At 49.5% G+C, this 14,852-nt stretch overlaps 1 protein-coding gene across 6 annotated transcripts in view; it reads right to left on the bottom strand.

Annotated features, from left to right (window-relative positions):
- C13H10orf71 (chromosome 13 C10orf71 homolog) overlaps positions 1-6,867 on the bottom strand; it is a 29,270-nt gene extending 22,403 nt beyond the window's left edge. For 2 of the 6 annotated variants that reach the window (XR_009252388.1, XR_009252387.1), the window contains exons 1-2: positions 6,756-6,867; positions 6,412-6,521 (exon numbers count right to left, since the gene is read on the bottom strand). The gene's annotated coding sequence lies outside the window, so the exon portion shown is untranslated. Of the gene's footprint in view, positions 1-1,684; positions 1,787-4,072; positions 4,332-6,411; positions 6,522-6,755 lie in introns of those variants that run through there. The other 4 variants (XM_058696998.1, XM_058696999.1, XM_058696996.1 and 1 more) reach the window with 4 other exon arrangements.
- Between the last annotated feature and the right edge of the window lie 7,985 nt (positions 6,868-14,852).

Raw genomic sequence — 14,852 nt, 5'->3', positions numbered from 1 at the left:
GTATGAGAGGGAAGGTAATAATGACGTGTGAGTGTCCAGTGGTCACTGTGAGGATGGGTCAGTCCTCCATGGTGCCAGCTGCTCTACAGCCGAGCAATGAACATGAATCAGCTGAGCCCTGACTCATTGGGGTTTCTCTTCCGTGACCTCTGGAAGGAAAAGATCCAAGTTGCAGTTTAAGCAGGAGAGAAAAAAATTGACAAAGAGGGCAGTTGCAGAAACAGTCGTCATATTTATTGTGTGCCTGGTACTTTTCATATGTTTGCTCAGTTAATGCACGAAGGAGCCTTTGAGATGGGTTCCCATTGGTTGGTAGTCCCATTTTACAGAGGAGGAAGTTGAGGCTCAGGGGCTTGCTAAGAAAGGTGGAGCCAGACTGAATCTAGATTTGCCCCACCCCAAAGCCCCTGCTGAACACCTCCAGCAGCGCTGCGCTGCTTGGAGTAGCAGGGAACTTCTGAGGCTCTAAGGGAGGAGCCTGTCTGGGCTGAAGGGCTTCTCTGAGGAAGGTTTTGACTCTGGTAAGTGGACTGGCCTCCTCATAGAGACTCATTTGTATGTGGAAAAGACATGGGCTTTGGACTCGGGTCCCAGGTTTGCATCTCAGCACCTTATTAGCTGTGCATCCTGGGACAAGTTACTGAACTTCTCTAAGCTTTGCAAAGGGGATCCTGAAACCTACCATACTGGGCGACCTTGGCAGTAAAACCCGGACAATCTTTGTAAGTGCTTTGCACGTGGGAGGAAGGCAGCCAGGGATGAAAATGGTGGGCGCCCAGGGAGAGAAGTCATTCACAGTTGGCGGGTTTAGCCCAGCGGGTTTGAATTCTGACCCCTTGACCTCCGCGGCCTTTAGGCTTGATCTGCCTCAGAGAAGGGCCGACAGGGCCAGGTGAGGGACCAGCTAGTGGTCCTGCATGTGGCCAGGCTGCCCCAGGAGATGGCAGACCAAGGGGAGGCTCCAGCATGACCTGGCTGTCGCAGGCGGGGCTCAGGGCCACGAGGCCTGAAACGAGCCTCCACAGTCAGCAGGGAGTGTGGAAAGCACTGGGCCACTCAAGCAAATCTCGGTTTCCTCTCCCCCTTGCCTTCCGTCAGCTTCAGGTGAAGGCTTGCAATCCCTCCGTTAGCTCAGCCTTGTAGCCTTGCGTAAGCTCAAGCCCATCCTGGAAGGGGCTCCTGAGGGACAGAAGGGGCCAACTGAGGCAGGCACCAGCATCCAGGCTGTGGAGCCCCCGGGCTCTTGCAGGCATCTCTGTGGGATTTGGAAGCTCTTCTAGGCCCTAGGCGCCTGCACTGTGCTCATCCTCTCTGGGCCAGAGCCTTAAGGGACGACCACGCAGAGAACAGAGGACACGGGGAAGGTGTCCTCGCTTTCATGTGCCGTGGTCCAGAAAGGTCCCTTGCCCTTTCCTACTAGGAAAGGGAGGTCTGTCTGTCAAGTCCTGGGGAGAAAGCCACAATTGGTTGACCCTCTTGCTGTCAGATTCCCAAACATTCTGATTGCCGTCAAGCTCTCCAAGGCTGACGGATGCAGGCTTGGAAAGGAATGCACTGGGCACCAAGCGATCTTCTGTCTCCCACCTGAGAACCGAGGTCAGCCGACAACTGCTTTGCCTCCACCTTGAACAGGAGACGTGCAGCCCCCTCCAGGGAACGCGCCCTAATGATACCGATGACTTACGTTGGGGGTGACACATCTCAGCGGTGCTCCACGTTCTCCACGTACCTTGATGGATCCCCTGTCCTCTCCCCCTCCATCTGTCCTCACTAGCTTGTGCAACCCCTGGGAACCAAGTAGAAATGAAGAGGTATTTGGGGTCCTCTCGACTCACTGAACGAAACATACAATCGAGTTGTAGGGTTACAGACTGGCTGGCTTTGGTGAAATGTGGTTTAAACCCTCAAATGGAAATAAAACCAAGACCTTGTGTAGCCTGTTGGGAAATGTCAGCTCTGATGTCTCCGTGAGGGCCACCTTTCTCTTGAAGCCCTTTGCATCTCTCCAGCAACCCTGCGCAGATGGAGTGAAATCCCAAGAGCCAGTGAGGAAGATGGCCCAGCCCTGTCTCCACTGGCTGGCAGGTTTCAGTTACTGAGATTTCTGGCATAGGCTGGAGGAAAAGGGCTATTTCCAGACTCGGGGCTTCCCCTTTCTGTAAGGGTCTCTAAGGCTTCTTTAGGGTCAGGAACAAAGAAGCAGAAGATGCCAAGACACTTGCCTGCACACTGGTGAAAAGACACCGAGGTGGGTGCATTCACCTTCTGAGGACTGGTAGCCTTCTGTAGCCTTCCCTGCCTCCTCCCCACACCCCTTCTCCCCAGGTTTCCAGGGGATCCAAGCCCCTGTTTCCAGGACCCAACATCCCACCAGCCCTCTTCCTCCCAGTAGACACAGTTGCTCCCATCCCAACTGGCTTCTGGTCACCAAACAGCAGGCACAATTGTTCTCCTCCCAAAGACCCAGGGGCAGAAACACGCTGGACTCGGGTCACCCGGAGGTGTCTATTTATAAACCATCCTGATAAGCACAATCTGCCCTGCTCAGCCCAGGCCACACTCCACAGCAAAGCTAACCTCCCAATGGTAAACTGAACATTTTCTTTACCAGCCAGACTGGAAAAACCAGCCCTGAGGAGGGGCTGGGGCTCCAGAGCTGGCCACTGGTCCTGAAGGGTCCGTCCAGCTTACAGGCTGTTTTAACAGCTGGAAATTTCCCTGCTTTTTTTTTGGTGTGGGTACCAGATCAGCCCATCTCAGGAGTGTTCTCATACAGCAGGGGTCAGCAAACTTTTTCTGTAAAGGGCCGCATAGTAAATGTTTCCCTCGTTGCTGGCCATATGGCCTCAGCCTTGGTAGCCATGGGCAAAATGGAAATGAACAAGTGTGGCTGTGTGCCAATAAAACTTTATTTACAAACCAGGTGTCTGGCCCACAGCCATGGTTTACCAACCACTGTTGTAGAGGAAGCTGGAATGCTGGTAAATTGAACATGTGTTTAATCTACTTTCCAGGATTCTTATACTTATAGTCTTTAAAACTATTACTTCAAATAGAGTTCATTATAATTGGGTTAGATGCATTGAGAGAAATGGCCTATAATTTAGTTTCAAAAAATAACTTGTATTTACTAGAGGAGTTTTAGGTTAACAGCAAAACTGAGCAATTTAGTGAAAGGTATAGAGAATTCTCATATACTCCGTGCCTGCCCCCCCCTCCCCCCGCCATATACATGGCCTCATCCATGATCAACATCCAGGGGAGGGGTTTATAATCCTAAATAATAATTTAAAAAAATTTTTTAATGTTTATTTATTCTTGAGAGACAGACAGACAGAGACAGAGTGTGAGTGGGGGAGGGTCAGAGAGAGAGGAAGACACAGAATCTGAAGCAGGCTCCACGCTCTGAGCTGTCAGCGCAGAGCCCGACGTGGGGCTCGAACTCACAAACCGTGAGATCATGACCTGAGCTGAAGTCGGACGCTTAACCGACTGAGCCACCCAGGCGCCCCTAATTAATAATTTTTGAAGGCTGTCTAGTTTTCCACACAGATTCAGTATTTACTCTCCTCAGCGATCAATTCTTCCTCCGGAGAAAAGAGAGATATGACTTTAAACATGGCCAAGCGTGAGTCTGGTCGAGGACCCCCAGGGTGTGGGAGAACACTGTGGGGGTTTCCACGTTCGGGAGACACATACTCTCAGAGTCCACGGGCCAGAAACATCCCACTGAACACTCGTCCTGGCCACGCATGACCTGGGTTCATCCACAGGCTTGTGCCTGCTCAACCCTGCGAGAGCAAAGTGCCCAGACATACGCACGTAAGGACGAAGTCACACACATCCATCTGCACCCTGAACGGTGTACCCCTCATGGTCCACAAGGGAATCCAGCACCCCGCTGAGAACCTCAGCCCCCAGCGTGCCCTTCCCACTCACACCGCCCTGCCCGGCGCCCGGACACAGAGCTCCAGCCCCGACGGTGCCAGTGGCCCAGAGCAAATGTCCCTGCTGCGGGGAGCGTGAGCCTCCCTGCCCACGCCGAGAAACCAGACAAGTGTCTGCGCCCTACCTTCCGCTCTCCGCGTGTCCCAGCTGCTTGCTCTCCGGCCTCCCCAGGAACGGGGGACAACCCTGACTCTTCCAGCAGCCCGGCTCTGCCCGGCAGCCGGAACTTCTTCCCTCGTTCGCTGGCTGCCCAAAGACGAGAGGGCCACGGATGCAAGACCCAGACCTCTTATCTTTTTCACAAACCTGCCCACCTGAGGAAAATCAGTGGCCAGAAGTTGTCCAGCCACTGGAAGTTCATGAAGTGTGCCTACATAGAGACCCAGCCGGGGGAAACCAAATGGTGTTCTTGGTGGGGAAGGAGGCAAACAGTCCGCACAGCAACACCCGCGTGGTGTCAGGTAACAGTCAGATTAAACAAACAGCCTCACCAGCTATTTTTACATCCAGATCGGCCACTGGTAATAGATAACTTGGGGAGTGAGAAATTGCTTGCCGCTGAGCTGGACCCTAACCATGATTCCAACTTCAATCCAGAATGATTTCTAAAGCTATTTCAGCACCCAGGTTCAAATACAAAGATCCCAGGGTGCGAAGGAAAACATTTGTCTAGGGAAACGTTAAAAACACGATAGTGTGAGCCTTGGAGCCAGCGCCCGGAGGTCTGCTGATGTCCCGGGGGCAGAAATAGCCCGTTTCATCATCGCCTCGGAGGACCACAGCCTGCATTCCTCGAGTAAGGAGCCGCGCTCTGCTGTGCTTTTGGAGCAAAATAACACGCCCAGCTGCAGGCTGGGGGACGACCAGGCTGGGATTTCAGGGTGAGAGTTTCAGAAGGATGGGAAATAATCAGGGAAGAGGCAAGGTAAGTGCCCACTTGGTGAGCCTGGCCGGGGCAGGCCTCGTGGCGTGTAGGGTCCAAGTGCTGGTGGATGGGTTTCGTTCTGCAGCTGAGAGCTCCCCTTCTCCGTCTCTGGGAGGGGCTGGCCCAATGGCCACTTTCAGTCTTGGCCCGGGGTTCCCTGCTCTCCAAACTGCCTGCAGATCCCCAGACATCTTCCAACCCCTTTGCCTTTGTTCATGCCGTTCCAACACCTGGGAGCTCTCCCCTTCCCTTACCCTCCCCAAGTTGGCCCTGTGACAGTCTGCTCACTGTTAGGATTTAAAGCAAGAGCTCTTGTCTTTCTTTTCAAGAGCTTTTTTTCGTGCTCCCCTGCCCGTGGACTGGGAAACCCCAGGGGCTGGTCCCCACCAGGTGCCCCGCTATTTGAGGTGCTCAAAGCCCCCGAAAGTCTGCACCACACTGTATCTCTGTATCTATTTGTGGACTGCCTCCCGTCCACCCCGCCCCTGTGGGCTCCTCACAGCCAGCAACCTCTGTCCCAGCCTTAACTCAGGGCCTGGCACCACCTCCAGCCTTGAATCTGCTGGTGGCCAGGGTCACAGGGACCTGGGTCTGTGAACGTCAGTTGGAACCAAGTCCGAAAGAACGGCTCCATGTTGCCCTGCAGGTGGAGGGGTCTGACCACTAACAGCAGAGTTATCCAGCCCCCTTTCCTCCCCAGAGCCTTAAAACTTACTTGCCTTTTGCCCTGGGGACTTAGGACCCGACTGCAGGGACACCTGCTCACTGATCAGTATTCAGAGATGGCTTAAGGGAGACTCAAAGCGAGCCCCTTGATTTTACCCGCTCCACCCGCCTCCCCTGCTTGCCAAAACCAACACTAGCCAACCTGGCCAATGAAAAGAATCAACTTGAAATGTGAGCCAGCATTAAAACCAAAGCAAAGCAAACGAAACAACACAGCACAGCACAACACAAGAGACTCAGAGCCCTGGCCCCTTGTATTTCCCAGCTATTTGACACCAACCAAATCCCTTAACCTCTCTGTGCCTCAGTTTACTCATCTTTAAGATGGACAGACTGCCTATGTTCTGTTGGGTTGAAGATCAAATCAATTTGTGTACATGTATACGCTTGTATATGGCAAAGCTTCTCAAATGTTAATCATTTTTTGGGACGATTTTGTCATGCCTTCAACCACCCGTACCATCACTTACTTGTTATATTTTTGTAAAGAGAATTCAAATCGACTTAAAAAACAAACAAACAAACAAACCAGAGCTTTGTGGTGAATAACAATACCTGTAAAATCATGGGTTTGATGTTCTAGTTCATTTTTTTCCCCTATTACACATTCAAGCACGATTCACAGCCAGTTCGCACACTATGTGTGTATGACCCAGATCATTTTGTTCCAGATTTTAGGGAAGCCTGCATCACGAAATCTCGTTTTATGGGGGAGTTTGCTTTGGGGTGTGAGTAACAGGAGGCAAAGCAGGGCCCTGGTCTTCCTCACCCGCTTTCCTCCCGCTTCTCAGCATGTTTCTTCCCCAGCTTACTTTTAATTCTTCCCAGGTGGACAGCATGACCGCATGTCTGGTTTGGAGTCTTAGAAGCGGTGAGGTTTGCAGTGTGGCGGGACCTGGCGGTGTTTGCTTCAAGTGGCTGCCTGAGAAAAGAAAGACATGAGGGTGACCCAGGGAACTTTCCGGGGGCAGGACAGTGGCTGGCAGCTTTGTTAGCGTCAGCAGGAGGGGTCAGGAGAGAACAATAAAACACAGTTGACCTGGCAAGGGCCCGGGCTGGGAGCAGAAACCCTCAGAGCTTGGCTGGGGGCCCCATCCGGCTAGCCTGACCACAGCTGACCGCTGTAGAATCCCATTTCTCCCAGAATGGGCCCTACCTGCCCTGGGCCATGGATTCCACATCTGGTTCGGGTCATAGTGGGCACACCGGTGTGGACCACCCCAGCCCAGAGCACAGCCAGAGAACTCGGCCCAAACTCTGGACCAGGAGCTCGAGGTGAGCTGGCGTCTTCCCAGGGGATGGGCCCAGGCAAAAGTAACCACTCTCTTCCAGTCCAGGAGCCGTGAGCTGCGTGGAAAGAATGTGAATGAAGACACAATTCTAAATGTAGAACCGCGGACGCTATGTGAGCTGGCTCCCTAATCAGCCAGAAAAACAAGGCCTGCATGTACATTCTGCAAGAGCATAAATAAAGCTGTCCTCAGGCGGCGTGCTACGGCATCCCATCCTTGCGGTGACGTCGCTGGCCCCCACTCTCAGCAGAACCTCTGGGACATTGTGGGAGGTGCCCAGCTGCCTGACTGCATGGATGAAAATGGCCTTGCTCTTGCCCGGACACACGCAATGCTTACTGACCTAACCCTGCAGCAAAATGACTCTGGTCTGCCTCTGTGTTATTCAGAAATGTTCAAAAGCTGCTAATGAGGACAGTGCAGAATTTCTGGTTCTGGGTGTTTGAAGTCACATCCCTGCAAATGGCATGAGGCAACTCCCTCATTTCTTCCACCATTGTGGTTATACTGGACCGCTTGTCAGGAGGTTTTCTTCATGAGTGCTTAGCCGCTTTCTTCCTCTTCTTCTTCTTTTTGATTTTTTTTTTTTAAATTTTTTTTTTTTTCCAACGCTTTTTATTTATTTTTGGGACAGAGAGAGACAGAGCATGACCGGGGGAGGGGCAGAGAGAGAGGGAGACACAGAATCGGAAACAGGCTCCAGGCTCCGAGCCATCAGCCCAGAGCCTGACGCGGGGCTCGAACTCACGGACCGCGAGATCGTGACCTGGCTGAAGTCGGACGCTTAACCGACTGCGCCACCCAGGCGCCCCTTCTTTTTGATTTTTTAACGTTTATTTATTTTTGAGACAGAGAGAGACAGAGGGTGAGCAGGTGAAGGGCAGAGAGAGAGAGGGAGACACAGAATCCCAAGCAGGCTCCAGGCTCTGAGCTGTCAGCACAGAACCCGACGCGGGGCTCGAACTTACGAACTGCGAGATCATGACCTGAGCCGAAGTCGGACGCTGAACCGATGGACCCACCCAGGTGCCTCTTCTCAGCCTTCTTTAGGAGTTGTTCGAATAAACTTCTTCAGAAGGGTGGAGCATTTCCTGGGCTTAATGATAACAACAAAATAATAATGCTAGATAACACTTATAAAACCTTTCCTCGGTGCCCTGCACTGTTTTGAGTCTTCACCCAAATGAACCTATACACTGTATACTCTTTATCTCCAGGCCCGGTACCATTTTGTTCGATCCCCACAGACTGCTACCTGCCAGGGAGCTAAGCAAAGACACGATGAGGAAACCAGTATTTCCTGAGCACGCATAATGTGCCAGGAACTGCCTGTGCGTTCTTTCACTAAATCCTCACGCTCTCCTAGTGTGATGTCTGTTCATACTCGCTCTTTACAGATGGGCAAACTGAGGCTTGCAGAGATCCTGGATGTCGTTCAGCTAACATTGGCACTGAGGATGCAGATGAGGGTTTGTCTGTCTGCCTGTCCAGTCTGTATATCTCTGTTGCACCCGCCCCCCCCCCCCCCCCCCCCCACCAACACAAGCACTCTCCCAGCCCAAGTCCGGGGAACATGGCTTCCTTCCATCCACCTGTTTTCCTTGCTTCTCTCTGGTGAGAGAGCAAAGTCTGGCCAGGGCACCTCCTTAGCTACTGATTTGTTATGGGAACCGAGGGGATTCTGTGCCTCAGTGTTGGCACAGTGAAAGTATATCCTCAGGGCTGATGGCAGGATGGGTCGTCACTGTAAGGAGCATACTTCTGGAGCTCAGGCCCCACTAAGCTGCTCACCTGCTGAGGGGCCTGAGCACTCAGACCCCTCCTTTCGAATGGATTTTCTTACCGGGAACTCTGGCTTGGCTCCTTTGTGAAGGGTTGTTACCTGATAATGCATGTCTGGTGCCTAGCTCAGAGGGGTTGGATTTATTGAGGCGCGTGTGTGGGGGGACCCTGTTTACGGCCCACAGCTGGAAAACAGTCCACTGGCTAAGTTTTCTGGTACACCCCACCCTTCTCCCCCCACTCCACCCCATCCACTGCTCTCCTGGCCTAACCAGCCCGGTGCCAGGATGGTGGTATCATAGTCACCTGAGAGCCACCTGGGTCGGAGGGGCTCTCCTTAAGGCCTTTCCTTCGGAATGCTTTGCTTAAGAGTTTCTAGTGAAAGATTTCAATGTAAGAAATAGAACCTGCTGTGAAATGAAGTAAATCCAGTTTATGAAAATGCTACCAAACACCAACAAAATCATGGTGGCCTAGCTGAGAGGTCGGCCGCCAGCGCCTCTGGAGTCTATGTAAGTCACCTCTCCACACGGAAGGATCTGGCAGTCTAGAGTCAGGAGGAGTTGGGGGAGGTGTGCTCTCCTGTCTAACATATGGGTCCACAAACTTTTTTTGTAAAAGGCTAAAGTAAATGTTTTCAGCTCTGCAAAGGCCACATGGTCTTTGTCACAACCGCTGAGCTGGGCCATGGAAAGTGGTCAGAAATGATCTGTAGACAAATGGGTGTGGCTGTGTTCCAATAAAACTTTATTTATGGACACACAAATTTGAACTGTATATCCTTTTCACGTATCATAAAATATTCTTGTTTTGATTGTTTCATTTAAATAGGCAAAAGTCATTTTTAGCGTACGAGACTACACAAAACCACGGGCAGGACAGATTGGCTCACAGGTCCCACGTGCCGACCCCTGAGCCACTCTGTCCGCTTCAGCCACCACCTAGCCCATGTGGCTAATGAGCACTTGAAACCTGGCTAGTCCGAACTGAGACATGCTGTAAGTGTGTAAATGCACCCTGGATTTCCAAAGCGATGCCAAAGAAAATAAAAAAAGTGTAAAAGATCTCCTTTCTAATGCTCTGTGTTGAACGGTGTATTGAATCTTGGGCTGATATGATGATACTTTGCATATTGTGGCTTTAATAAAATATTATTATTAAGATTGTTTTCACATGTTTCTTTTCACTCTTTCAATGTGGCTACCGGCAAATTTCAAAGGACACACGTGGCTCACGCCGTACCTCTAGTGGGCGGTGCTGGGCTGCTTGTCTCCTGGCTGTGACCCTGCCCCTCGCTGCCGCCTACATCTGTGAGGCCAGTCTGTCCTGGGATCAAGGCTGATGTGCTCAAGGTGAAAATGTCTGAATTTTTCCATTGTCAGTTGCTCTGCCCACAGAAGTTAAGCAAGAAATGTGTATTCATAGTTCACCAGTATTATTATGATTTGGTTCTGCCATTATCTGCAAAATATTGAACCTTAAGAAATAAAACTTTCTGCTGATGAAGAAAAATGGGGATAGTTGCCATTTTCCAAGCACCTACTGGATACTGGGTTAACTGTCCCATAGCCAGTGTATATTTTAATTTTTACAATAACCCTTGGAAGTGGGGGGTGGGAATCATTCCTGTCTCCATTTCCAGATGCAGAACAAAGTCAAAGAGGTAAAAGTCCCTTGCCCCAAATTATGTAATTGATGGCAGAGCTGGTTTCAAAGTCTGGTCACCCTGTCTCCCCAGACTGAGTATTTTCCTGGTGCCATAATCACTAACGTGTCTATAGAAGCAGGGCCTCCTGGAAGAATTGCTTCTCCTTACAGTATAGAGAGGTGGTGGATGGATCACACAGAGCAGCCGGGCTATGAGGGGAGAGGATCTCAAGGCAGGGCTGGGGTGCAAAGCCAAAGTACACTCTTTTGCTGCTCAGCACCCCCAGACATTGCCTGCTCTGTCTGCCAGCTGCAGCTGGGGAGGAAGGCCTTTGTTTCTTGGTTCCATACCCATCTCTGACCCAGAAGTAGTATGATTGTTCTGACATCAGAGAGGGACCAATATAAGCACCTCTTCTCTCAGACTGGTTCTAGCCATACTGGCTCCTTGCTCCCCATTCATGTATGTAGCTCCATCCTGCCTCCGGGCCTTTGCACCTGCTGATCCTCTGCTAGAAGCACTCACTCTGTCCCTGATATTTACAAGGCTGCCTCCTTCTCCCCGTTCAAATGCCAGCTCAAGTGTCACTTGCTCAGACAGACCTTTCCTGACCATCCCATCTAAAGACTCTCACTCTTAGCCTCAGTCATCCTCCACCACACCACTTTGTTTATATCCTTCATGGCATTAATCCCTAACAGGACCATCTCCTTCTTTGGTCATGGATTTACGTTCTGTCTAATGCAAGCTCCAGGAGGACTTTTACTCTGTCTGCCTTCTCCTTCCCTGCTCCTAACCTGTGCTAGTGGATGAATGGGAGGGCAGTGAAGGGAAGGGGGCCCATTACTACCTTGTGTCTCTCCCCACCAGTAAGAACTCAGAGTGTTGACTTGATGTTGGAGCAGTGGTTCTCAAGTCAGCTGGCAGGCTGGTGAAAGCACAGATTGCCCCGCCCTCCCTCTGAGTGTGTATTTCTACGAAGTTCCCAGGTGGTGCTTACCCTGCTGGTCCCAGGACCATCCTTGGGGAAGAAGGAGCTGCTGCTGGACAACAAGTACCCTTCCTCACTGTTGCTCCTGGTGATTTTCCAGAAGCTGCTGCTTCTGAGTGGCTTCCCCCTCAAGGTGAAGCTTTATCCTCACTGCATCCCTGGGGTAGATTTACAGGTAAGAGAGCTGAGACACGAGTTAAATAAGTAGGAGATGAATTGAATTCAGGGGTTCCGGCACTCAGCCTAGGTGGGCTCCCACCCACCTTGCCGCCTCTCTGGAAGCCTTTGGAGGTGAGTCCTGGGTGCCACGTAGATCCAGCCACCTATTTCCCCTTGTAATCTTTGTGATGCTTGGCGGCACTTGGCAGAACTTGGGGAGGCACAGCCAGGAGAGTCTGTGTAGCTGCATGGCTAAGATTGTAGATTCTGGCCTCAGAGACAGGCAGGTTCCATTCCCAGATCTACCAACACCCGCCATGTGCCCTTTGGCCTGTGATTTGACTTCTCCAAACCCCAGTCTGGTCATTGCAAATAGTTAACAAGAGGATACGAGAGCCGGGCGCTGGTAACTGCTCACGGATAGTACAACAGGCTGATGCCGCTCTCGTGGCGTCATTCTGATCCCCTTGGCTAGATTGGGTTGGGCAAGAGAGGGACAGCAGCTCGGCACCTGTTGAGAAACCTGGGAGCCTGGGTGAGGAGGTGGTGAGTGGAGGACCAAGAGCTGGGCTACACCTTGCAGTGGAGCACTGTGCAGCTGTGGGAAAGAACCAGGGCACGTCTCCATCGTTCCCAGGGCAAGGGGAAGACTCACGGGATCGTACGCTATCCATTTACTCAAAAAGAAGAGCATACAAATGTGTGGGTATTTATATGTGTTTGCTTATATTAAAGGAAAGCAATAGGAGAAATAAGAACCCAGAAAAGTTACTTGCGGGGAAGGGAAGTCACAGGTGGTGGGAATGGGAGGAGGAGCTGGGCTTCTCTGAGTCTAACCTTGTTTGGTAGATTTAATGCAGGGCCATGTAAGTGCCTGACAGATTATAAGGCTAGATCAGTCCAAACACTTAAAAAAAAAAGGCAGTCCCTAAAAATTAGAGCAAAGTGAAACAAATGAACTTAATGTGTAGGTGTGGCAAGATTTCACAGAGGGGAATTATTTCAAGTGATTTTAAAATACACTGATTTGACTTAGCATCCATAATCAGGATACAGACCAACACCAAATTGACTGTAAAGTAAAATCTTAAACTCTTCTCAAAAATATAGGTAGGTTGATCTGGAAAAAGCAAATTATTAAGTGTGTTAATGTCGTTAGAAAGCCAAGTTGTTTTAGAGAAAACAGATGCAAATATAAAATCAAAATGGCCAGTAAGACCCAGTACTTGTATATTTGAATGTCAATATGAAGAGAGTGTGTAACTATCAAGAACTATATAGAAACTGTAAAGAGATCAAATGTGAAATCAATATAAAGGGAAAGTATATCAAACTTTGTCTTAAAAAAGAAAAGTATTTCCTAATAAAAAGGTAATAACATAGTAACTAGCATAATAGCAATGAGTCTCCTTGGCACCAAGACTTTTGTCTCTAAACATGATTTCTCATTAAAAAGAACAAGCATTCTCTGAGCTGAGGCAGAAAACGTAGGAGAAAGAGTATGAAACTCCTTGTCACACCGAAAAGCAGGCAGGCTAAGAACCCCCCCTGGGAGGATATCAAAAGAACACAGCGCCAACTTGAATTGGTTCCCACCAGTGAAAAGTGGCACAGCGTGTTTATCGGTAAGAATGAAAACCACGATGTGCTGAAACATACCGAATTTGCTTGAACCCAGGAGCTCATAATCATACTGAAAAAAACAAAACAAAACAAAACAAAACAAAAAAACAAAACTCAAGCCACCTTCTGTGGTCCCCTGGGCAGGTGCAGGGGGTGGCTTTCTTCTTTTGAAAAGTGGAGCAGGGTTGAGTACCTCACCTGACTTTCCTGTATGAGCGGTACAAAATAGTTCAAGGACCCAAAGGATGCATGAAGGAAAGTTTCTCTAATAAGGAGGGAAGGGTAGAACTAAATATTATCATTTTCAAACCCCTGGCAGAATAGTAGGTCAAGATGACAATCCTCCATGGGGCCCCCAAAGAAAATACATATTGCCCATGAAGTATTCTTGCCAAAAAAAACCCCAAGCCTAAATCCGAACAAGTCTCTAACTCTGGATTTAACTACCAGATTAAAGGAATACCAGGGACAGAGAAAATCATTAAATGACACCATGAGGAAGCACAGAGAAAAATCTGGGGTATAGAAAACTCTACAGGGCAAGTGACCAATTTCTTTTACACCTAAACCATTGAAATCGAGGCAAGTAGAATCACTTGATTAAAGGACACTAAAAAGACACACCAATTAAATGCCACATTTAGACTCATTTGGGATTCTGATTCCAACAAATGCAGCAAACATTTATAAAACTTGACAATTTTGAGTGTTGCCTGGGTATTTGATGGTATTCAGGGATTGCAGTAATGTTTTAGGCATGATCATGGTATGTTAAAGAACGAAGCTTTATTATTTAGCAAGACCTGCACTAATATTTATGAATGAAATGAGATGGTATCTGGGACTTACTTCTAAGTAATGCAGTACATGGGGTCATGGGTCAGAGTACGTGAAACATGATTTTTGGCGTTGGGCGTTTGCTATACTATCTTTTGAACTTTTGTATACATTTGGAAAGTCCCATAATTAAAAAAAAAACAACAGAAAATTCTCTGGGGCAGGGAGGAGAGAAAAAGTGGAAAGAGAGGGTCAGGGTGAGCTGGGGGGGAGGTGGGAGCTCCGGGGAAGGAGAGAGACGCTGCAGGGAAGTCAGAGAAATCGGCAGTCAGGTGGCTCTGTGGGAGCCAGGGTGAGATCTGAGACTGTCCCTGGGGCCACGTGGCACAGGAGGTGGCACCTGGGTCTGCCTGGCCCATCCCGTAGACTCCAGTCTGTCTGGTAACCTCACTTAGGGTTATTTGATATAAAGTAGCTTCAAGAAGGCCAACATCTCTACAAATGTTGGCAGGTGTACAAAACATCAGGAACAATTAAATGTTCACTTTTAGAGTTTGGTTGGCTCAGCCTAGGCTTAAAAATTGAAGGCTTAAAATAGAAGAAAATAGTTATGGTAGATTGTTAAGTAACCAAGTAAAAATGTGTATGTTCAAGGAAAGAAAAAAAAAAACCCTGTAAAAAGGTAGTTATGTAAAAAAAGTTCCCCAGTAATGTATCACTAAGCTTTAGGTATAAAAGATACCTAAAGCCAACAGATGCTGTTTCATAAGTGGAATATGTGTGTGTTGATTTTTCCTTTTCAAAAATCATGCTAATGCATTTTTCACTGAGATGATTTGCAGCAGGGTGAAGAAAACCTGTTCCTACTTTTGACAAGAGATCATAGTTGGACCAACTTGCAGGAAACTTGAGTCCAGAGTTTTAGTGGGGCACCTTCAGTTCCCCCACCCCACTAGCCTTGCTGGAGCCACCTTCCCCTGG

The sequence above is a fragment of the Neofelis nebulosa genome, chromosome 13 (assembly GCF_028018385.1).
Source record: "Neofelis nebulosa isolate mNeoNeb1 chromosome 13, mNeoNeb1.pri, whole genome shotgun sequence".
NCBI classification, from domain to species: Eukaryota; Metazoa; Chordata; class Mammalia; order Carnivora; family Felidae; genus Neofelis; species Neofelis nebulosa.
This window is presented reverse-complemented; position numbering and strand designations above follow the sequence as displayed.